The 23,515-nt window shown below is 54.1% G+C and overlaps 1 protein-coding gene across 6 annotated transcripts in view; it reads right to left on the reverse strand.

Annotated features, from left to right (window-relative positions):
* The window catches only part of LOC142045654 (ankyrin repeat and fibronectin type-III domain-containing protein 1-like), a 256,556-nt gene that overhangs the window by 75,760 nt on the left and 157,281 nt on the right, over window positions 1–23,515 (reverse strand). The gene's annotated exons all lie outside the window — the stretch shown is intronic.

Below are 23,515 nucleotides of genomic sequence, written 5' to 3' on the forward strand. Positions count from 1 at the left end.
TGCACCACCGTGCCTTGCCCCGCTGTCCGACGGGGCCATATACACCCACATATGGCCACGTCTCTCCCCCAACGTGCCTTGTTCCAGAGGCACCCACGGCAGAGGTTAGCCCCGTGCCCTGCTCCGAGGTCCCAGTTCGTGGCGCACACTTGCTGAGCATGGAAGGGCCTCCGCCACTAAGGGATGCGGAGGGGCAGGCTGTGCCCGACATAGCAGGATGCTTGCGGAGGGCAGGGCCAGGGCAGACAGACAGACCGACCCACCAAACCTGGGTGTCAGCAAAGCTGTCGCACTGCCGGAGCCTCTTCTCCTCCTCCTCCTCTCGGGAACGGTCCTTACCCTTGCGCCTTGGCAGGATGTGGGACAGTGGGCAGCAGCGTGGGGTGGCCCCACCACCCACCCTGTCCCCGTCCCCGCACGGGCAGCAAGCGTGTGCCTGCACACTCACGGGAAGCACGGTCGGGCTTTGGGGCTGCTGTTGTAGTTTTGCTCCGTGGTTGCCAGGCAATGGCGAGCGCAAACGCCAAAGCAGCGGGAGCAGCAGGGCTGAATGCTAATCAGGGGCGCAGGAGCTCTCCTGGTGCTCTCCGACAGCGCTCCCCTCACCAGCCAAAGCCACCAAGTGCTTCCACCTTGGGACTGAAAAGTAAGCAGGGAGAGGACAGCCCCAGCTTTTAAGCAGGCAGGGATCTACTTTCACCAAAACATCCCCCCCAAAAGTGAGCTCTGGCCCAGCCAGCAAGATGGGACCATGGTTCGGTGGTGGCTGACCCTCTCCATGGCACAGAGACGTTGGTCGGACACCGGCATAGGAAGGCTGCACCAAACCCACAGCGCGGGGTACGTGGGTCTGGATGCGCGCCACCCTCTTGCCCATCTCACGGGCACACGCCTGAGCTCCGTCTTGGGGTAGAGCTGGGAGCGCACAAGGAGCAGCCCTTTGGGGTGGGAAGATCTCATCTGCCCACGCGCCGATTGCCATGTCGGCGTGCAAAAGCTCTGAGCAATCCCCACTGGCCAGAGACAGCAGCACCCTTTAGCTCTCCCTGCTGCTTCCCCTCCTCTGACACGACAGCCCCAAGGAGTTACAGCAAAGCCCCACGGGATCGGTGGCCAGACACCAGAATGGGGTGGTCCAATGCTGGCACAGGCTGCCCAGGGAGGTGGTGGAGTCTCCAGCCTTGGCAACTTTCAAAACCCAACTGGACATGGTCCCGGGTGTCCAGTGTAGGTGACCCTGCCTTGAGCAGGGGATTGGACTGGGTGATCTCCAGGAGATCCCCAGATCTCCTCAACCACTCTATGCATTCCTGAAGCAGAGAAACGAGCACAGCAGTAACTGCACAGAGCAAATGCCCTGAGCGATGGGACCTGTCCTCCAAGCCCACAGCACGTCCGGGAACACCTCCACTCCCTCGGGCACAGCATTCCTGTAAGATATTTCCTTTCTTCTTTAAACCTGACACCTAAAACCCAGAGTGCCAGTTCCCAAACTATGGATTGGCTGCAATGAGGTTCACAAGCCACAACAAATTCAGTTCCTTCTGCTATCTGTGCTAGCAGGGACCATGAAGAATTGTTGATATTTATGGAGAAGCCACTTGCAAACAGCTTTCTCAACACTAAAAAACACATGGAAAACCTGCATCCCACGCAGTCAGACCCTCCACCCAGCCGCAGCTGAGGTCCATGGGAAAAAGTTCCCATCAGCCCCATAGCCAGCTCCAGACAGTGCCTGACCTTTCGGAAAACTGATAACAGCAGAAGTCAACGCTGACACTCTTCTACCTTTCTAATCTGCTGGGGCTATGGTCTATCACTATCACCAATATTCCCAGCGCAGGAGATGACAAAATCTGCAGTAGCCCCTTCATGCAGTCACGGGCATCACGAGCGTTAACCTCTCCTCGTCTCTGGCTAGGATGGAGGTGCAGGTCTCGAAATCAATCCCTAATAAGGGAAAACTACATGGAAACTTGGGGAAAATGAAAGGATCACCTTGCAAATTCAGTTCTTGCAGAAAGGGAGGTGGAGAAGCTCTAGCGAAGGTGTGGGCTCTGTGCCGGCACCGTGCCATGGCTGCAGCACCATAGGCATGGCAGCCTCCCTGCCCCTCCGTGCGCTCCACGGCTCATAAGCCCATGCAGTCCACAAGTTGCTGGCAGAATGAGCTACACGAGCACACTAAGAGAAGTGGTTACCTTGAGCTTATCAAGCAATTATTTTTTAAGAGTTGCAGAAAACGGAGAAGGTTTTAGATATCTGGAATAATACAATGAGGCACTAACTTTGCAGAGAGGAAAAAAAAAACAACAATAACATGGGGAGTGATCGCAGCAATGATTAGTCAAAATAGCTGATTTTAAAGCTTATTAATAGCAAATGAGGAGGAAAAGCAGAATTCCAGCAACATGTCCAAGGAATCAGGCCTGGAGCAAGGCCAGGAGCCATGGATCAGCTCCTGGCTCTACCACCACCCCAAGGTCTGGCCTTGAGCCATTTCTTCCCTCTTCATGCCTCAGTTTCCCCATATGGCCCCTGCACAGCTCTTTGCCTCCTTACTGTCTTCCCAGAAGAGAAAGGGACCATGCCCAGCAGTCAGATGAAGTTACACAGGTCCAACCCACCACCACATTGCATTTCTTTCTCCCAAGCATGCACTAAACCAAGGTGGCCGTGGATCCAGAGGGCTCCGGGAGGGCGGCTGGAAAGCACTGGGCCGCAAGAATCATGAGCGAATGGAGGAGAGCTTGCTGGAGGCTGGCAGAGAATGCCTGGGCAGGAGAAGGCAGTCAGGGCCAGCAGCAAGACGCAAAGCAAGGACATGTTTTCGATTGCCTTTAAGTGAGATCCTCCTGAAAAAGTGGAAGAAGTGAGCACAGGCACCTGTGGTGTCACAACAGGAGCCATGGACAGGGACCATCCACTGAGGAGGTTAATAAACCGGGTAGAGGATAAACCAAAGACACTTTGAAAACTGCAAGTAAAGCAGCGCAGAGCCATCAGCAGGAGGAAGGAGGTGAGAAGGCGATGCCCTAAGAGACCACAAGGCACCTTGGTGCTGGCCTGACTTTGTGCAGCAGTTCATTGTAAGATGTATCTGTCGTAGAAATAAAATGCCCAAGGCATTTTGCCAAGGGCAGGGACATCACAACATCCTGGTACGACTGGCAAGGAGCACTGAGAGAGCTCAGAGCAGCACCTGGAAAGATCCTCTTACTCAGGGGAGCTGGCCTTCACCGATGACTTGAAGGTATTAATTTAGAAAGCACTTAGGGAATCAGTGATGGGAGGCTGTGGGCAGGACCAAGCATGGGTGCTGCCTTCTGTAGCGCGGTGCACGACGGGGCAGCAGCCGAAGCATCTCCCCCCAGGCAGCAGCGTGGGCTGTGACAGTGCCACCAGCCCTGTGACACCGCACGGGTACAGCGGTCTCAGCTGGCATCTGCAGGAGGGGAAGATTATGGAAAAGTGGTCAAGGGAAGGAGGGGATGTAAGGAAGCAGAGGGGGGTAAAGGGAACATGCAGCCTGGATCTTAGGAAAAACGTCCTGGCACTGAGCTTGAACAGAGTTTGAACCAACTCCAGTGGGAGGGGTAGAGCAGCGTTTCTAAGGGCTTTGAAAAAGCCGACTAGATAAACCAGTGCAGCGGGGACAGTTCCTGGCCTTACAGGGAGCTGGGACTAGCTTTTCTTTTTGTGCCTGTGCCTGGGGACTGAAAGAGGCAGAGAGCTCCCAAAAATGAGCAAAAGGTGACCTGGCATTTTCCTCCGCCTTCTGGGAGGAAAGATCAATTCCTCCTGAACTGATAGAGGATCTGGAGGCTCTTATCTATGCAAGTATACAATAAATAATCAAATGCCTGCCTCCGTGCATGCACTGTTGTTGGTTGATCTACAGGCTTCCATGAGAGCTGTCTGCTGGTGACTCCTCTGCATCAAGGCATAGCTGGGGTCTCCGGAGAGGCATGGCTGCAGTGTGATGGCTCAGCTCCCAGAATAAATCCCGGAGCCCCACAGGCTTCAGAGAACTCCTGCTGCTGCTCAGGATGCTGGGGAGACCCTGGCCTTCCTGAGAGGGAAGGAGGGAGAGAGGGTGTGGAGCATCCCCCAGTTCAAAGAGTCCCCTGCAAGCCCCAAGTCCCCCCGCAGCGTGAGTCACCCTCCAGCGGGACCCGCTGCGCTGCTTCTCGCTTGCTCATTTCATTGATGACTCAGGGTTTAGGAAGCACATTTTAAATCCCTTAATGAAATAATGGAGAGAGTCATTTTTATCGGCGTGTATTTTTAAAACAAATACTTCAAGCAAGGCTTGCACCCATCTCCACCCTTTCCTCCTGAGACACGGAGGCGAGCGACCGTGGGGACTGGCAGCATGGGGGCATCTGAAGGGGCAGGAGCAGCCCCCGCCACCCTGGCATGTGGCACTGGGCAAGGCAGCTACCAAAAAGCTGCCAGGCAATGCCCTCCATCCCTCCAGCATTCATGCTCTGGCTGCCAGCAGGGCCAGGAGAGGAAGGTGGGATGATGCCGTCCCAGATGATGTCCTCAGAGCCTGGCGGTGCCCCCAATGCCTTACTCCCCTCCGAGTACGAGCCTTCCGAGCGCCTGCCCTTTTGGATGCGGCCGGGCACCATCTTTAATCTCTTTCCTCTGCAGAGGAAATAACCACCCGAGCAGAAGCAGCAGCAGAAGGGGATGCTGACGCCAAGCCCACAGCTCTTGGGTGCCAGGATGCAGCCTGCCAAGAAGCGGGGATTGCCTGCCAATATGATTAAGAAAGCGTTGTCTCAAGGTCATTACCACCACTATCCTCTGCCCCTCCCCATACAAGAATACCTGAGCCAGGCTTGCACTGCCTTTGTTTTGATCAAAGGACCTCTCTGTGCGATGCCCAGAGCCCTTCTGCTCTTGCAGAAAAGCGTAATAACAACGTCAAAAGTGCAGCGTCACAGGAACACCTTAGAAATGCTACAAGGGAAAGGGAAGGCAATAGGACACCAACTTTGCTGGTGCTTTTACACTAAAACAAGATGAACTGAGAGGCCAGAGTGAATTTATTAGCCATAAGGACCTCTGCCCAGGTTCTCCAAAAGCACCTTTGCAGGGGTCTAAAAATGCAGTCCCCCAAACTAGTAGAGCAGCACCCAGCTGCATCTGGGCCATTCCTAAGGTATGCCCAGTGGCATCAAAACCAGTGGACCAGTGGGAATACCTCTCATCTTCCCAGTGGCATTCCCAGCGAGGCCCTTCCCACCCCTCCTCGCCAGGGCAGGGCAATCACAGGGACATGCACGCAATGACCTGGCTCCCTTCGGCACTGCAAACCACGCTTCTTTTACGTACTAGATTTTGTACAAAATGTCAAAGACATTTGTGGGCTTGTCTCTTTATTTAAAACACAACCTATGATTTTCACAAAGTCTTTGCAAACCTGTGAGAATCTGGGCCAACATGAGTGCCTGAAATTATTCTCTTAATTTCACATTTCAGGCACTAACTATTTTGCAAGTTATTTAAATCATATATTTAACAAGCCCAAGTTACACAACATATATAAGCTACCAGGCAGGCTTCCCTAGGACAGCTCATCTCCAGAGCCAGCCTTGCTGGTCCCTGATAAGAATTAGTACAACATGCTGCAGACAGAAAAGATGAGACCGATTTAGAAGACCGCTCTGAATTCCAAAATTCAGCCAAGCTGGGGAGATAACAGACACGGGGCTGGAAACAAGGATGCTCACGGAGGGGCCACAGCAGAGGTATTGTATTATTTATTTATTCATGCCAGCAGACATCAAACCTGTTGTACTTTTTCCTCTCCTAAATGTTGCCAAGCATAATCTCAGCTCATCTTTTTCTGGGCAGTGTCCCTGGGAGAACGAAGTTATTAGCAAGGCTGAAGAAGCCTCATGCAATTATTTAGAAACTACACCAAAATAATCCCCAAAGACAAGCGGCTGCTTGCAGGTGGCAGCTTTCTAAGTCATTCCAATAAAATCTGGCTCAGTAACTCCCAGCGTAATCAATGCCCACACAAACAAAAGAGATAAAAACCGAGGGATGAGTTATTTTTCCATGCTAGAAGAAGATTCTGCAAAACAAACTTGCGGGCCACTGCTGATAGTGGTCTATGCTGCAAACCTGCCATCCATGCCTGGTCAGCTGCTGGGACCTCAGCGCCAGCCCCAGCAGCCACAGCATCCCCAAGCCAGGTTCCCGAGCCGGGCTGGGCAGATTCCAGGGGGATTTGGGCACAGGCAGCAGGCACTTGGCCTCCAGGGTAGGCCAACGTGAGGGGACTGAGGCTGCACAGCCCGTCCCCCCCCCCCCCATCCCGGCTTCTCGCCCCTGGATCCTGGTGGTTCGTGCTTCCAGGCACAGCTGTTCATCAAGCTCCTCATATCTGCAACATGCTGCATTTATGAGTAATCAGGAGTTGATGCCTGACTGTCGGAAGGGGAATAAAATTCAGAGCCTGGGATACAAGAGGGTTGTTTGGAAGGAGGAGGAAGGAGCTGTCACTCCCCCACCCCAGCTAGCAGCATCCCTCTGAGCAAGGGCCGACCCACCCGGAGCATCCCGGGGCTCGGCGCGCCACGCACCCCCGTCTCCCTCCAGCCCCCTGCCTCTGGCATGGGCTTGGCCAAGAAACCAAAGCGCTGTGGGAGTGCTGCCTCCTTCCCTGCAGACACCGGCTTCCCTCCACGGGCTCCAGCGCTCATCCTGCCTGCCATTGCAACCTGTCCCCAGCACCGTACCCCTCAAAACAGCCCTGCCCCAGCACTGCCAGGGCCCTGGGCTAATACAGCCCTGAATCTCCCCGAAACATGAATTTGAGGGCAGATGAACCCTCAAATCTTAAGACCTGAATTTCAGGCTGGATGAACCAGAATGCTCAGCTGAAAATCACAGTGATAACTCCTGCCTTCAACGTGGCAGTGCTGCAAACCAGCTCACACCTGGGAGGGAGGTCTGGGCCAGCCAGCTGGGCGCAGCTTTGCACCTCCAAAGGCCAGCCTTGCTGGAGAGCAGATCCCCGCCTGCACGTTGAAGTATGGGGATGATTAAGAAATGGAGAACAGGGGTGATTAAGAAAGGGTAGGTCACACAGCAGAACAAAATGTGGTGACAGGGAAAGGGTCAGGCTGGGGCAGCAGCACTGCCTGCCCAGATGGAGAGATGGAAGGGGCTGGCTCAAGGGAAGGAGGGAGGAGGACGCGTGCCATTGGGATTCAGAAAAGGGCCTTGGTCTCTCAGAAGACGGCATTTCAACAAAGCCAAAGAACCAGTGGGCCAAGGGGGGATGCCTGAGCCGCCAGCGTTTCTGCATATGCCAGCCCCAGCCTCTTGCCGTCATGATTCTGCCTCCTCCTGCCTCAACTACAAAGGCTCCGAGGAGGGGGCGGGTGATTCCCTGCAGACCCGACCCAGCCAGGGGAGGATGCCAATGGCTCTAACATTTTCATTCTTCAGCAGCTAGCTCATCCCAGCCTACCTCTGGAGCGGGAGCCTGAACCAGCTATCACACTCGCCTGCAAACAGTGCTGACCCTGTGCATGCACACGGGGCATTGACATGCATCCAAGTCGGGGTTTGAGTCCAATGGAAGGTGAAAAATGTGCTGAAAGCTACAGAAAAGTGCTTTTGGACCATTTAGTGGGGGAGAAGAAGGGAAACATGGCTATGCACGCGAGGTACACTGAGGTAATCCAGGGAACAGAAACGAAGCCCTGCAGCCATCCCCCAGCAGAGCAGCTCAACCCAGACCCGTGAGCTGGAGGAGCTTGTGGTGTCCTCCAAGCAGCTCTCCCCACCAGCGGCAGCAGGGACCTACCCAGGAAGAGGTCCCGTGTTTCCTGGGCTCCCCTGGCTGGCGCATCCTGACACCACAGCCTTGCTCAGACGCCAGCCTGAACCCAGCACCTCGCCATGCCAGGACGGCCTCCTGTGAGCAGGTGGGCACCCACGCTCTACCGGCTCATCTTACCCGAGGCTGAATGCTCTTCTCTGGTTGCTTATCCACCCTCACGTCCGGGACCCAGAAGGAGAGACCTTGGTGTTTTCCTAGGGCTGAAATGCAAACATAAACCTGGTTCTGTGGAAAACAGGCTTCATCTTTCACCCAACCTATATCTGACCCCCAGGAAAGCGATAAGAGGGGTTCTCCTGGACAGTAGCCCTGGTACCGGCCCCTCACTCCAGAGCACATCTCAGCAGCTCACCCTGGTTCTGCCAACAGGTTGTATTCATCAGGGCCACGCCAAGCCAGAGCAGTGCCAAACTCCCCAACATCATTAAATTCTGTTTCCTCCTCCTCCTCGGAGCACACCCTTGCAGGTGCATTGCACAGAGGAGCAGAGATCTGCACACACGTGTGTGTCAGACCAAGGAGGAAAAGAGCCAAGCCCCAGTGCCGCGAGCGGTGCAGGCACAGTCCCAGCACCCACCAGCCCCCGGCGACCCCCGTCCTCCCTCAGTCTCCTTACACTCAGCAATTAAATGCACACAATTTTTTGGCTGCAGCACAAACCCTCACAACCACCTTTGGGTACCTCAGCAGCCGGGGTAACGAGGACAGGCTCCGTCCCCGAGCCTGCCTTCCTACCGGGAGGAAGAGCGAGTCTGTTAATGAGCATCTGCCAACACCCCCCAATAAACAAGTCCATTTGCACTCATCTTGCATTCCCCTGCCACTGCGCCTTCCCGTGCCTTCCCACCCCCTCTCAGCAACTCCCTCAGCCTTCTCCAACCCCTGCTTTCCCCAACCAAGCCTCTTCCCAGGCCACGCTCCCTGCGTCAACAGGGGCTGCTCACCCGCAAACCCCTTGCAGCTCACACCACGCTAAGGCAGACCCAAACTTCAAAGCATTTCTTTACCAAGAGCTCATCCAGGAAACCTTTTTTCTTGACTTCTATTGTACTGCTACATGCCTGTAAAAATTAATTGATGCATATATACACATGCATGCACGCACAGCCTCTTTATTAAAAAGTTTCTCTTTCTGGAAGGACCTCCCCAAGATGTGCTGAGGGCTGGCACAGACCGAGCCATGCACTTGCTGCTCATCGGAGCTTCTCTGGATGAAAGAACTTGTCAAATTGCTGGCAAAACCACCGGAGCTTGTAAACTCTGCCAGCTCAACAACAACATCCAGGGTGACATGCACGCACAGGCGTGGGCACCTTCTCTCCATGTTTTCCTTAATCAAATCCTTAATTAGGTAGGTAAGGGTACAAGAGCTGCAAAGGAGGAGCAGCAGACACCCAGCCTGATATTCCTCAATAGCCAGTACCAAGAGCATGCTACACACGCTCTGTTTTCCACCTTATTTTTTCTCCTCTTTCTTGATTACAGCCTGCAAACTATTACCGCAACTTTAGCACGTCGGGAAAGAGCTGTGCTTGGGCTTAAGTGTTTGCAGAATCAGGGCCGAGATGTGTAGCTGAATATGCTGCTATTTATAGTGTTAAGCCCTGAGCACGACATGTGCAGGGGGGGCAGCGCGGCTGAGTTCGTGTTGCTGCTAGAACCTGGTTTGGGGGTTTTTTTGCCTTATTTAGGAGGGGTGTCAGCTGCCTGATCTTAACATTGCATTCATGCACTGCCTCGTATTTTCAAATATTTTTGTGGGGTTTTTTTTAATCTTTGGGCATACCAGCTCATACATGTTTATACCGGTTTATAGGTGAAGTTATATATTCATCACTGAAAGGATAAAAAAAAAAGGCAAGAAAAAAGGCTGGAAGCTGAGTAGTCAGCTCTCAGGTCCAAGGGCCTGCAGTTAATTACACCCTGTCCTCCAGCATGTACTTTACATGCTGCATTGCAAGCCCCGCAGCCTGGCTGGGTGTCAGGCAGCCTGACAGCAGCTCTGCCCGCCAACCCAGCTAATTATAGTGTGGGGAGCAAATGAGCAGGCGCCCTCCCTGTCGCATGCTCCGCTCAATCAGCTGCAGCCTCCCAGGACGTGAAAGACCCAGGGCTGCAGCTCAGGCTGGCAAAGACCATTCCCCTGAGGCAGCCAAGGGGACTGGTGAGCACCACAAGGATGAGGGTCTCCAGGAGAGTATTTCAGGTGGTGTCCAGGCACCCCCCAGGAGCACCTTGGCAGGGAGCAGGCTTGCTACCCACCACCTCACCCTTCACCCTGCTCCACTGGAGCAGGCTGAGCAGGGCTGGTCCCATCCGAAGCCTGGCTACTGTCCGACCAGCCAATGCACCTCTCCTTGGACAGACCTCTGTCTCCCTTGTTTTCTCCCTCTGCCTTCATCTGCCCCCCAGTACTGGGTCTGGGGGGTACCGCTCCACTCAGTCTGAAAAATTGAGATGCAGGGGTACGTCCCCCTTTTCTCCAGCAGCCTCATCCCATCGGTAGGGACAAGCCACCAGAAACAATTGGACCGCAGCATGAGGGTCCCCACAGCGGGATCCCCCCCACCCCGACTGCCTGAGGTTTGCTGTCCTGCAGGGAAGCCCGGGCACCGCAGCCCCCTGCCCGGGCAGCACGCAGGCAGCAATGCCTTTGCCCCGGCGTGCGGGACCAGGGCCACCGCAGCGCAGCACCCTTGGGAAGGGCCCTCTGCCATCAAATCACTCCTTTGGTAACACACCTGGAAAAGGGCGAGGATCTAGCCGGAGAAGGGATCTGGCCAACCTAGCCGGTCACCCACCCACCGATGAGCTACTAATAAGCACCGCGCACGCAAGACTTGCAGCAACATGAACTGGGCTGTCAGCAGGGGACCAAATAAAACCTAGCTCTTGCATGGGACATCATCCAACCAGAGGTCAAAACCCCATCGGAGAGCAGGTCTCTCATTCTTTTGGCCCAGGAAGTGGCTCCCTGAGGTTATACAACATCTGAGTTAAAACTATGTAAATACATATCCTCACTCCTGGGAACCTGGCTGCCGGCAGCTGGCTCCGTGCCCGTCAACCACGGCACGATGCAAACGTGACCGCAATATGCTCTTAACTTATCTGAGACCCCAGAGCCACTTGCAGAACAACATGCCCACTACAAAATAATGATGCTCCTCGCAGCTGGCCTCTTCATCCTCCTCCTCCTCCTCCTCGGCAGCCAGCAGCAAGCCCGTCACACCAGGAAACCCGCTCCCTGCACTGCTTGTCCCCAGGGAGCTGGTGGCTCTGGGCCGGCTGGGGGACACGGGAGGTTTCAATGCACTCTTCGGTTCTGGTCAGGAAAGGGAGCAGATGTGACTCAGGGGGAGCAGGGACACTGAGCGAGGAGGTGATATTTATACGGACACTTTACAGAGCAAAAGCGCTGCTTAAAGAGAGCGGGCCCTAAAAATTCACCTTTACTCTCAAACCAAAAGCGGTTCTTTTAAAAACAGGGCTTGAAGCGTATCGGCCAACCCATTTTGGAGCTGCAAGGCTCTCCAAACGTCCACGCTCCTCCAGTCCTTGCCACCACACAGCGCTTGTCCCTCTGAGGACCCCAGGGACACTGGCCCTGCTCTTCAGCCTCATCCTCCTCGCCTGCACCCCCGCAGTGGCTGGCAGCTCTGCCAGACCGACCCTCTCACCCGGCACTGCCCTGGGGCACAAAAACGGGTTCAGGAGTGCTGGGGGAAGGAAGGGGGAGCACGAAGTGCCCTGGGAAAGCCAAGGTGCCCCGAGAGCCTGTGGGAGAACAACCCCCGGGCACCGAAGCCCACGCTGAAACCACTCAGTGCAGTCAGGGGTTTTAGGCTGAATTTGCATCCTGTGGCCATGAGCATCTTCGGAAGGCGAAGCCAACCACCACGGAGGGCAGAAAGCCTGGAGCTGCTTACTTGGATGGGTTTGTAAGAAACGTATATACCCCAGAAGAACGTTTAAACAGAGAAAAACGTACAAAACCATTATCTAGGTATATTACAGGTGAGGCTTGAAGTAGGAAAAAACCCTTGAGCTTTGCTTGCTTCTCTAGGAATACCCTTTCATTGCCACCCTGAGGCTGAGGGAAGGAAGGGCCAGTTCACTCCAGGCCACCTGCTTCTCATCCAGACAGGACAGTAAAAAGGAGAAGGGGGATGAGGATACCCCTCCATCCCCCCAAAAGCAAGCAGCTTCCCCTGTCAAGCCAACCTAAGCCAGCAGCAAGGTTCAGGTCAGCGCATGTGGGACGATGACGACTTTGTCATATCGCCAAGCCCACCTGCCTGGGCAGAAAGGGACCAGGACAGCCAGACCTGCCCTCGCTGCCCAAGCTTGCCAAGAGACCGCATCACTACTCTAAGTATTTACACGGGCTCCAGCCAGCCAACCACCACTAAATATTTAGGCATCAAACTCCATAAAGGAAGCGCAAAACACACTACAGAATAAATTGAGTACATTTGAAAAAGCCCAGAGGGGAAAAATAGATTTTTGGAACGTGTTCTCAATCTCATTAATTGGGAAGACAGCCTTGGAGAGGAAAAAAAAAATGATTATATTCCTCCCCAAACCATTATCCACTCTTCAGAGTGTATCATATGAAAACAGTTATATAAAAGAATAAATTATATTTGGAATGGCAAGAACCCCAGAATAAAGCTAGAAACTCTGATGTTCCCATATAAAGATAGGAGACAGTTATCTGTTCCAAATTTTCGAGTTTTCTGCTGCGCCAATTCAAATTCACTACATACCAGCATGGCCATATAAAGGGGACTCCACCCATGTAATCTTGGAACGAGCAATAATCCCCCAAACTATCAATTTAATGTATGGGGATACAAAATGGGACAAGAATGTACTCACAGAACGAGCAATCCATTAACGACATGGCAAAAGGCACCAGAACGTGCACACAGGAGTATCTTTTTAAAGTGACATTTGCATTGAAAGACCGGATCTGAAATTAAGACTTCTGCACGCAGACATCATAGATTTTGCAAATTAAAAGGCCCTTTCTAGATCCAATGTGAATTTTATTTTTTGTTTTATTTTCTACTATTTGTTCAGTGTCACGTTTCTTGGCCAGCACTAGAAAAATAGCTCTTTGTTGGGGTTTTTTAAATTAACTTTGCTTCTGACCAGCTTTCCAGCCCATCTTGCTCGGGCTCTCCTGAGCAGCAGAGGAGCAGGGATGGTTTAGGGGCAGATCTGCAGGGGTGCAAGGGCTGGAGCCAGGCAGGGTCCTCTTAGCTTGAAGCACATGGAGATGCCCCGGTGCCAGCCCAGGGCAGGGGGATGCAGGTGCTGGCGTGCAGCACCCAACAACGCAGATGCCAGCTTCCCCCCGCAGAGGCAGCCCCGAGCTCTCCCTTACCCTGCCTTATATGCGAGGTGGATAAAATCCTCCCTTTTCACAGATTTCTGCAGATGCAACACATCATCAGAAACACGGATGCTGTTAGGCCGTTACGGCTTGTCTCTGCCCCCAGAGCGCGCGGGGCTGGCGCGGGATCAGGCGCCGCAGCGAGGTGCAGGCGATACGACACACGGGGAAGGAGGATGCGATCCGGCGGTCTGACTGCCCGCTCCCAAGCCCCAGTGAACGTGCTGTCACGTTTGAAACCACACAACGAGCTGGTTACTTGCCCAAACTAAACAAATGATACATAAAGTTCAGCAGGGATCTTTCCGAGTCCCCTTCCCAGTTCGGAAGTAACGGGTACACAGGGACCCGGGGAGCGCCCCAGCACCTCCACATGCCTCCCACCAGTCCTGTGGACCCCTCCTGCCAATGGCACGAGGCAAGGAGATGGGAACGAGGGCTAGAGCTCATCTTTTATCAGATCAACCCACAGTTTTTAAACTAGCCGAGTGCTGGGGTGCAGAGCCGCCTTGCCACTGATCTGAAGCAGAAGCCTGAAGAAGAAATTGCTTATTTTCTCCAGCTCTCCCAGTCTAATAAAAATAATTTTAAAAAAGCAAACTTCCAGAAACCACCCCCGCTCAGACGCTGAGACCACGACGAGTACCAGCAGCACCACGTCCAATCTTCCCCCGTGCCCATCGGCACCGTGCACATCGCCGGCGCTGCAGCAGGCGAGCGGCACCACAAGCGAGTGCCCTGGAAGGCAGCCAGCAGCCAGCAAAGAGACCTGTCCAAGCCATTGGGATGGATACACAGATAAACCAGGTCAGCTAAGTGTTTCCATCCAAGCCAGACAGTGACTAAGAGATGGCATTAATTTGTTACTCAGCCAAAGTTGCTTTTCAGACCCAGAAGAGCCAAATGGTTGTTCCAAGTGAAAAAGTACTGCAGGATGCATTCCTTCGCCCTGTCCCAGGACTACCCAGGGATTCATGATTTCAGGATGGAGCTGACAGCTCTTTCATATATCACAAAGAATAACAAACTAACCTTTCTGTTTTTCTTTTCACTCCCCCAAATGCTATTTACTGGTCGCAAGAAGACACACGTCATGTTCACGCAGCACTCCGGGGAGGTGGAGGACTGTACAAGCTCCACATGCTGTATTGCAGCAGATCAAACAAACACAGAAAACAAAAATTTGTTTTATTGACATTACTGCTGTCAGCACAGAGAATAAAAGAGCGTGCACGAGGGAGCATCCACCTTCCAACCCTTTCTGGATTCAACGTAAAGGCACGTGTAAGCTTTACCCAGGGATGTGAGACTGGAACACACAAATGGATGAACCCTTCGGCACTTGGAAGCCCTTCCAAATTTCTTTGAAATTTGATGAACTGCTCAAACACCTGTGATGCTTGCACTGCCTGGTTTGGACAGGGACAGGGCGGCACCTCTGTGCCGGGGTGCAGGGACCAGCATGCCCAGGCAACAGAGCAGCAGCCCAATGCCTTGCTGCAGAGCCCAGTGATTCCAGCATCCACACAGAGGGCGGGGGATATCACCAGCAGATATCACAGCAACAGCCTTTTTATTTATTTTGTCCTCTTTGGGTCTCCAGAAAATGGCATTTTCAAGGGCTAGACTCATGTACGCCACCACCTAAGGTGCCACAAAATCCCAAGACAGTGGCAGCCGTGCACAGCGAATGCAAGGGGAGGCATCCCCAGTCCGCCTCTAGTGCCGCAGCCCTTCAGCCCCTGGGCTGAGGCTGCAGAGCCCGGGGCACCGCAGGGTCCCCTGGGTGCCCCACACCTCTACTGGACATCTGCTGCCTGCAGGCAGAGGAGATGTCACCCTGTCAACCTGGAAAAATGCTGCACACCAGAGCTCTAAACAAATGCACTGCCACGCAGATTGCATCCAACTTCATCTGAAACATCAGCTTGAGGAAACTAAGAGCAAAACATATGTCTATGACGTGATACAGCCTCGGTAAATCCTTGCAGAGAACACAGATGATGTAATACCCACATCTTATTTTATAAAAATATAATGCTTTCTCACAATAGGACAAACCCAGGCCTCTGCAGAGCCTCTCAGCTCCAGCATCCCTCTTTTGCAAACATTCAAAATGAGCTACGCCGAGGTGCCATGCCGCAGAGCTAGAAATCAAACTCCCCTCTGCTGCTCAGCACAAGACCCACAAGACCAGCACCTCACACCTTTTGAAACCCCCCTGGTCCCCTCTCATCCCTCACTCGGGACCTGTGGACCAGTTCTAATGCATAATCAAACAAGCTTAAGAAATCCCTTTGGGGCAGTGGGGTGATTTAAGTGCCCAGAGAGCTCCCAGCCCCAGTAAGGATGTTCGTGGCAGTGTGCTGTCACTTGAGGGACAGCACGGCGATGGTCCTCATGCCCCTGCAGACATGGAGACCAGGGAGAAAGATGATGTGCTGACTCCACCTGGTCTCCAGCAAAACTCCTGCCAACTTCAGCCGAGCCAGGCTGCCGCGCAAGGCAACAGCCACACAAAAAAGCGACTCTTACGTTCACGCAGGGCATCCTCCCGCGGCAGGTGAAGCATATTGGAAGGACAGTGCCAAAACGCAGCGGCTGCTCGGGTGGTAGGTGACACATGCTGCGTGCAAAATGCACATCTCTAAAAGCTGCTGGGGCTTTTAGGGCTGGGCAGGGCTCCGCTGCTCCTCCTCTCCCGCCGCCCACGGCCCTTCCTTGTCACACCTACTCCCCGGTCCCCACCCTGCAGCTCCTGCCCGTGTCCTCACGCTCATCCCATCCCGCCGGCTCCTGCCCACCTCTGGCTCAGCGGGCATGGGGAAGCCTTCAAAACTACGGTAACGCATCGGGTCAAACCAACAGCCTGCCTAGCAGCCGCCGCTCAGAGTGGGGAGCCACGATGGCTCGAGGCCGGGTGCTGCGATGCCCGCTGGAGCGGTCCCTTCTCCGGCAGGGTCCCTCCTCCAGCGCATCCTCCCGCACGCAGGGGTCTGGGCACCGGTCGGCTCTGCACCACACAGGCCAGCAGGCCCCCAGACTGCTCGCTGAGCCCATCTACCTTTCTGGCCTTCATCACAGCCAGATCCACAATGTCTTCATGAACCACGTGACAAAAATAGCTGCCTTGAATTCATTTTAGCTTTTTCCCAGCAAATCTTTTGGGTACCCCCTTCGTTCTGGTATTAAATCACTCACCATCTTCGTAACGCTCCGAGCTGCACAGGCACCCCTGCTTCTTCCTTATCCTCCTCCTCTTCTTCCTTCTCCTTCTCCTCCTCCCCTCCCTCCTGGGGCAGCCGGGCTCTCCCTGCCGGGAGGGCAGCAGCCTGTCCCGAGATTCCTATTCAGCCGCCCGCAGCCTCTCCCTGCAATTACAGGTCTCCACAGCTGTCCCAGGGTAAGCGGCAATGACAAACCTCAAGGCAACTTCCAGGGAAATCTCTCTGTTCAGAGGCAGGTTTATCTGCCCCTGCTTTATTCTGCCTGGAGAAGAGCATCCCGCACACACCGGCAGCGTGGTGGTCTGAAACAACCAGGCAAAGAGCAGCAAAATGACCTCAACCTAGAAAACAAGGGTACTGGTATTCCCCCAGGACCCTGCGTCACCCCAGCGGCCCTGGTCCCCAGCCCTGCCAGCACCTTCCCAGCAAGGGCAGGTCTGCGGGGCCGGGGCAGCCACCCCGAAGGTGGGGTAACGGCTGGAAACAGCGCAGGGCTTGCGCGAGCCTTGCATTTGTGAAGATAAAAGTGATCCTTTAATGCTACATCCAAATGGTTACTGGTAGGTTTTTCTAACCCACAGGACAATATTTGCCAGGCACACTTGTGCTGTCTGGCTGTAGCAAGATGTGGGTGCTGGGGCACTGGGACGGACAGTGCAGGGTACGGCCCCGGCTGGCGGCTGCAGGAGAAGCCTCGTACAGCTGAGCTCGGGGTATGGCCGTATCCCAAAGAGGCGCAGCCCAGGGTGGGGCTGATGGCAGGGGGAGACATGTTGATGCCAGAAGGGAGACCAGCACCACGGCTCTCATGAAGCACTCGCTCCGCCTCTGACCTCTCAGGCTTGATCGTCATGAAAGCCCAGCAGACCCATCCAAAGGGCAAAGCTGGGAATCCATAGCTTCAGCGGACAACAAAACCCCCACTCGTGATAGAAACTGCTTTTATAGAGTATGGCAAGTTTACAGCTCCTTTCGCCACAAACCTCTCCATACTCTGCAAGCAATAAATGACCTTTTTACCTTGTTCCCCCTGTCCCACAGGAGCTAACAAACTCACCACCCCTTCCCTTGCCTTAACCCCGCCGTGACTCCCAGCCCTGCCCAGCAGCACCAGCCCTGCCAGATTAACACTCGGTGCAAACTCACCACAACTACCCTCCGCTTTGAAGATGGCAGCCTCCGACCTAAGGAAGGATTTGTGCCCTAAACAGGGTCCCGTGTTTCCCAGCTCCCACAGTCAGTCCCATAAAAGCCCTCACAAACCACCCGCCGAGCGGGACAGGCAGTAACCCCAGTCCTGCCCATCCACCGCTCGTCCGCTCGGAGGCGGCAGCAGCAGCGCTGCTGCAAGGAGTTACCCAGGTCACTCACTGCTGTTCTGCCCATTCATTTTAGGGACATGAGGCAGACGGACTCCTTGGGGGACTACTCAGGGAAGATGCAGGAGCCTCTGGTCCAGTGCAAGCTTGTGGCAAGTGCAAAGCACCCAAATATCGCTGACCACAGGCGTCTGCCAAGAACCATCCACTGATGGGGAGAGTCGCTTTGAAATGCGTATGCACATACATCTTCATGCAGGGTGAGGAGATGAAAGCCAGAGAAAGAACCGACTGAACTGAGATAAAGAGGCTCCTGCATCCAGACCCCATTTCACCCCAGCAACAGCCAAAACCTTAATAGGAGTTTGTATTAAAGCCTCTGATCTTTGCTGGGGCTTCACCAGTGGGCACTGCATATTCACATGTTAAGACAGTCACTGCCCAAAACCAATTTTAATCCAAATGACATTAAAAAGATACTCCGGGGATTAAATGACCTGGCAAGCCACAGGCACAGCCAAGGATGGAAAACTAATAGTCTGTCTTGCAACAGTGGCGTGATCACACGACCCTCCTGGCACTCGTACCACGTGTCGAGTTCACCCACTCGTTACAGACAGGTACAGCAATACCCAGCTCCTGCAGGGCAGTGGGATGTCATATATATACGTATATATGCACACACATAACCATATATATACATATAGATATCTATGTTTGTATGTTTTGTTTAAAAGCACAGTTTCCAGGACTGGTCCCATGGGAAGCACAGCACCTTACTGCTTTGGCCGGAGGTCGGGAGGTGCGGGCAGCAGGAGGAAGGCAAGTCATGCCTTCAGCAGGCCCCCGGGACGTCTGCCTGCAATCAGGCAGCATTTAAGCTGTTGTGAGGGAAGAAATTAAAGAAATAAATCATATTTTGTTCATGCTCAGTAAACACTCACTAGAGAGTTATGATCAAACCTTGCATATGCTTTTCCTCAAGCCTGGGCAGGCAACAGCAGTGCTGGTTATCACAGGCTGGTCCTAGGGTGGCATCGGAGCCCTGGGCTGGCACAGGGATGTGGGTCCTCACGGGGGGAGTGGGACGGGCGCTGGCGGGGCAGGAGTGGTGAAGACAGAGACGTCAGAGCACAAGGAGTCTTGGCTGGGGATGTGAGGACAGAGCGCTTGACAGGGTAAAGCAAAAGACTTTCTGTGCAAGAAAAGCTGGGCTAAGATGAGATGGTGGAAGAGGGGCTGGGGGAGGAGAGGGAAGGTGCAGCCTGAGTTCCGCAGCCAGCACAGAGAAGGGCAGCAGAAAACAGCCCCTGCAGACCAGACCCTGCCCGACTGCCAGCGCCCCGCACCCGTGCGCACAGCCACAGTGGCATTGCTGCGGCTGGGGGGTCACCCGCACCCCTGCCCATCCCCTGCTCTCAGGAACCAGCCGGCCGTGAGCATCCCGGTACCTTGGGATTCCTGGCAGCAGCAGAGCGGGCATGGCTGCCTGCTACAAAAATGAATTGGGAAAGTCAGTTTTGGGGCAAAAAGGCCCTTTTTGGAGAGGAGGGGAGAAGAGGAAATTCAATAAAAAAGAAATAGGGAAGAAAAAGCTGCTGTGTAAGAGATGCAGGAAGGAGGAAAAAAAAAAAAGTTGAAAAGAAATCCCTGGGGAATTGTGGAGGAGAAGAAAGAGCGTAGACATGCCAGACGAGCCAAAGCAAGAGCCAGAGAGCAGGAAGCGCCTAACTAGGATGGAGACAGAGATACTACAAAATCACGGTGACGTCATGCCGGAGTTGCAGTGGTTTCCAAAACAACTCCAAACTCCAGTGCCCGGAGAGGGAGCGAGAAGCGCAGGAGAAGTGGAAACGAGATGGGGCTCCGCGCTTGGAGGGAGCTGGAACAGAAGCTTGACGAGTCTGTGGAGCTGAGCCTGCTCCCTTTCGGTTTGCATTGGCGGGACGGGCTCTGGGGAGCCGGCAGACACGGAGACAGAGGTTATTGTAGAGCCAGGCAGCATCAGAAAGGAAATTCCTGAGGGTGTTTTCCTAATTGACACATACAATGAAGTTACAGTCCCCCAAAGCCCCTTTCTGCAAGAAGGTAAATGCTGGATGCTCCCAAGAAGCACAGCCAGGGAGTGAACAACAACAGAGACAGCGACCCAGAGGAAATAAATCTGCAATAAATGGAAACCACACACAGAGAGTTGTCCTGATGGCAGCGGTGTTGCTCTGCCCCAGCCTGTTCGGATTAGAGGGTTTTATGGCTGTGTTGGCCGGGGTGAAGGACGCGCGGGGAGGCCTGCCAAGGCGGCTGGGTAGACTCAGGGCTGTTTGCAGAGGGTAAAGAACTAAACGAGAGGAAGGCAGAGCGAACCCCCATGAGGTCAAGGCTGTGATGCCCCTTGCCCAGGGCGTGCGATGCGAAGCTGCCTGGCGTGCCCCCAGCCTACCCTGGCAGTCAGATGCAGGCAGAGCTACAGCAGCCCCAGCACCCACCCTCTGGATGAGGGCAACTCAACAGCCAGGATGACTCCAAGGAAGGAAATTTCTTGGCTGCGTGGACAACCTGGTGACCAAGCAGCAACTTGCCTGCAGAAGGGAATCGATTCGCTCTCATTTCAAGCAGGGAGAGGCTGGCACAGACCTCTGCAACCTCCTGGGGTCTGCACAGGACCCCGACATCAAGGACAAATAGCACAACTTCTAGAAAGTCCTTCTGGAAGAAATTTCTCTGCCAGAATGGTGCTAGCCAGGTGGAAGAAACACAGCTTCATGCCTTCGCTTGCATCTCCCCTTGCAATGCTGCCAAAGCTCAGGAAGAAGCCAAACCCCCAGGACTGGCATCATCAATGCTCCTCAGGAGTCATGGTTCGAATGCCCCATGGCCCAAGGACCCCTTCGGTCAGGCTGGTCCAGGCACATGTGTCGAGGTGCCCACTTGAACCACCACAGTCCAGCTGAGACTGGGAACTGGTCAGTCTCAACCTTCCTGCCACAGCCATCCCCGCAGCACCCACAACATCCCCATCCTTCTGATGGCCCTGAAGGTAGCTGGGATGTCCGGAGCGGCAGCTCCTGGCACAACACAGGCGGCACAGGGCTGTTTTCAGCACGCATCCTCCGAGAGGAGGAGCTAACCAGACTTCACAAACTGCTCTCCTACCATTCCTCTTATCGCTCTTATGCCTGCAACTTTGGGGAAGCTTTGACTTCTCCTCTCTCCCCAACCCCGGATGCATTTCTAGCAACTCACTGGGCAACCTGCCACAGGCTGCAGGCAGCTGTGCCGCTTCTTCAGGGCCTGCCTGGTCAAAGCCAAGCCAAAGGCAGCAGCCTGAGTGCTCCCCTACCTTTGTTCTCATGGCTTTACCTACTACAAAGCCAGAGCCCAGCTGCTTTCATGGGCCCGTCGCTGCCATTAATTGGCAAAGCTGTAATTGGGGCTGTCCTGGTGCTGGGGCTGATCCTGGGGGTCAGGTGCCCTGCAGCAATCCAGGTCTGGATCCTGCTGGGACACAAGGCTGCCCATTCTGTAACCACTGCTGCACATGTGATGAACCTGCTTGGTCTCAGTTCTGTCCTACTTCTCCCATAGCTTCTGCCAAGCAATGAAGCACGCAGGTAACGCTGCTGAACACTCTGGCCAAGAGGAGGATGGGTGTCGGGACATGCCTGCAGGTTGGTGGACAGGTCCAGGTTAGGGAAAGGGCCTCCCAGCCTTGCGCCACACACCAAGAGAGACGTGCAGGGCAAGCTGGCTGAATCGGCGCTTTCTGCCTCCAAACCAGTGACCGAGCAGCAGGAGAGCATGCACTGCACACAGCTGGCTTGGCCATGAGCTCAGCTTGCAAACTTCACTCCTGTGCCCAGGGGAATCCTTGGGAAGGCAGTGAGACTCCCGAGCCAGCAGGAGAGGGGATCGCTACGACCACTGCTATGCAGGACCCAGCAAGTGATGGCATATGTGCCGTCACAGCGATGTCCCTTCCGTGCACACTGGATGACTCAGAGCTGGCAGCACCCAGGGAGCAGGGTGGCCACCAGCAGCAGCCCCTACCTGTCAGCCTCCCTGCGGCCCCCTTCCCGGCTCCCTGTTTAAAACTCACCACAGCTGCTTTCCTGCCCGGGGGCGAAGAGAGCCTGACTCATGCACTAGAAGAAATTAATAAGCGAGCAGAGAAGATGGGCTCATCCCATCCACCAGGCAGCATGAATCACTGCTTCTCCTGACTGTCTCATGTATTGTTCCAGCACTGAGTCAGTACTGCTGTGCAGGTTAACAAGGGGAGAAATTAAAAGTTATGGCCTATGAAACACAGCAGCACTGAGAAATTAAAAAAGAAGTGCTACTGTAAGAAAACTAATAGGACTACCCACAGAGTCCCAGAAAAGAAATGCTCTGTGCTCCAGCTTTTGCTCCACAGATGTGCCCCCCACCAGAAATCAAACCCTCAAACCTCCCTCACAGGCAGGCTTGCTGCCTGCAGCATGGGCAACATGCTTTGCAGCATCAGCTTTCTTTCTGTTTAAAAGCTGCCACCTCTGTATTTATCATTTTAAACATACAACCTTAATTGGAGAACGTGGTCTGGTTGTACCTCCCGCCCTGACTGGGCTACGCACGCTGCACACACACAATGCCTTCCCCGCTGCCCTCGAATTCACAGTCCTGGTCTATTGCTTCCTCCAAAAATACAAAATGGGATTTTGAAGGCTGAGGAGGAGGAAAACAGTAACTCCCGGAGCAAGTTCTGTTTCAGGGCAGGGGACCATCTCCCTTCTCAAGGGCCAAACCCTGCAGCTCCTCTCCAGCTGCCAAGCTGCCAGGTTGCTCCATCTCTCCCTCGTAAGGAGAAAAACCCTGCCTGCTCTTCCCAAGCGTGCCAGCCCCCATTTCCCACCCCAAAACAGCTCCTGCCATGCAGTAATGCCTCCCCAATGTGAACAGCAACTACGTGCCGGACCTTGCAAAATAAATCATACTTCACCTCAAAATAAACAGGAGACTCCTGCACTCAAACTGCTGCAACAACCTGCTTTTTAAGGTTAGGATGGAGCACCTCGAGTCCTCTTCGGGTCCTTGTTCACTGATAATCTACACGCTATGCAACCTGGAAAGTACTTAGCTGATACACAAGACAAGGCTATAAAAACTTGGAGAAACAGGGGACCAGAACCTGATTTCATGGAACAGAGAGATGAGAAACAGCTTGGGAAACAGGGGCAGCTGCTGGTCTGTCCTTAAACATGAACATGAATTAGAAACATCTGCTGTGCCCTAAGCAACTCTTTCTGATCATATCATCCACAAACAAGCCTCATCCTCCTTTGACACCAGCTAATGAATTGACTTTGAAGATACTGCCTGGCAGCAAGTTCTGCAGGTTAATGCCTCCTGTATAAGAAAGCATTTCCCCACGGCAGTGCTTCATCTCCTTCCTTGCAGCCCTGTGTAATGTACTTCTACCCAAGAGAAAGACCAAGAAGCGCTCAAAGGACACTCTGTGACTCACGGCGTCAACCCACAACCATCAACCCCACCGTGCCGAGACTCCAGTGCAGCTCTGCCAGCCCCCTGCATCCCGGATGGATGGTCGCAGCCTCCTCCGCTCAGTCCCAAGCGCTGCCAGCAGCCCCCCTTCGTCACCCTGCACCCCACTCCCAGCTGACCGACGTGGTGGTGGTGGCTCTGGGCAGCCCCCAAC

This window comes from Buteo buteo, chromosome 29 (assembly GCF_964188355.1).
Source record: "Buteo buteo chromosome 29, bButBut1.hap1.1, whole genome shotgun sequence".
Lineage (NCBI taxonomy): Eukaryota > Metazoa > Chordata > Aves > Accipitriformes > Accipitridae > Buteo > Buteo buteo.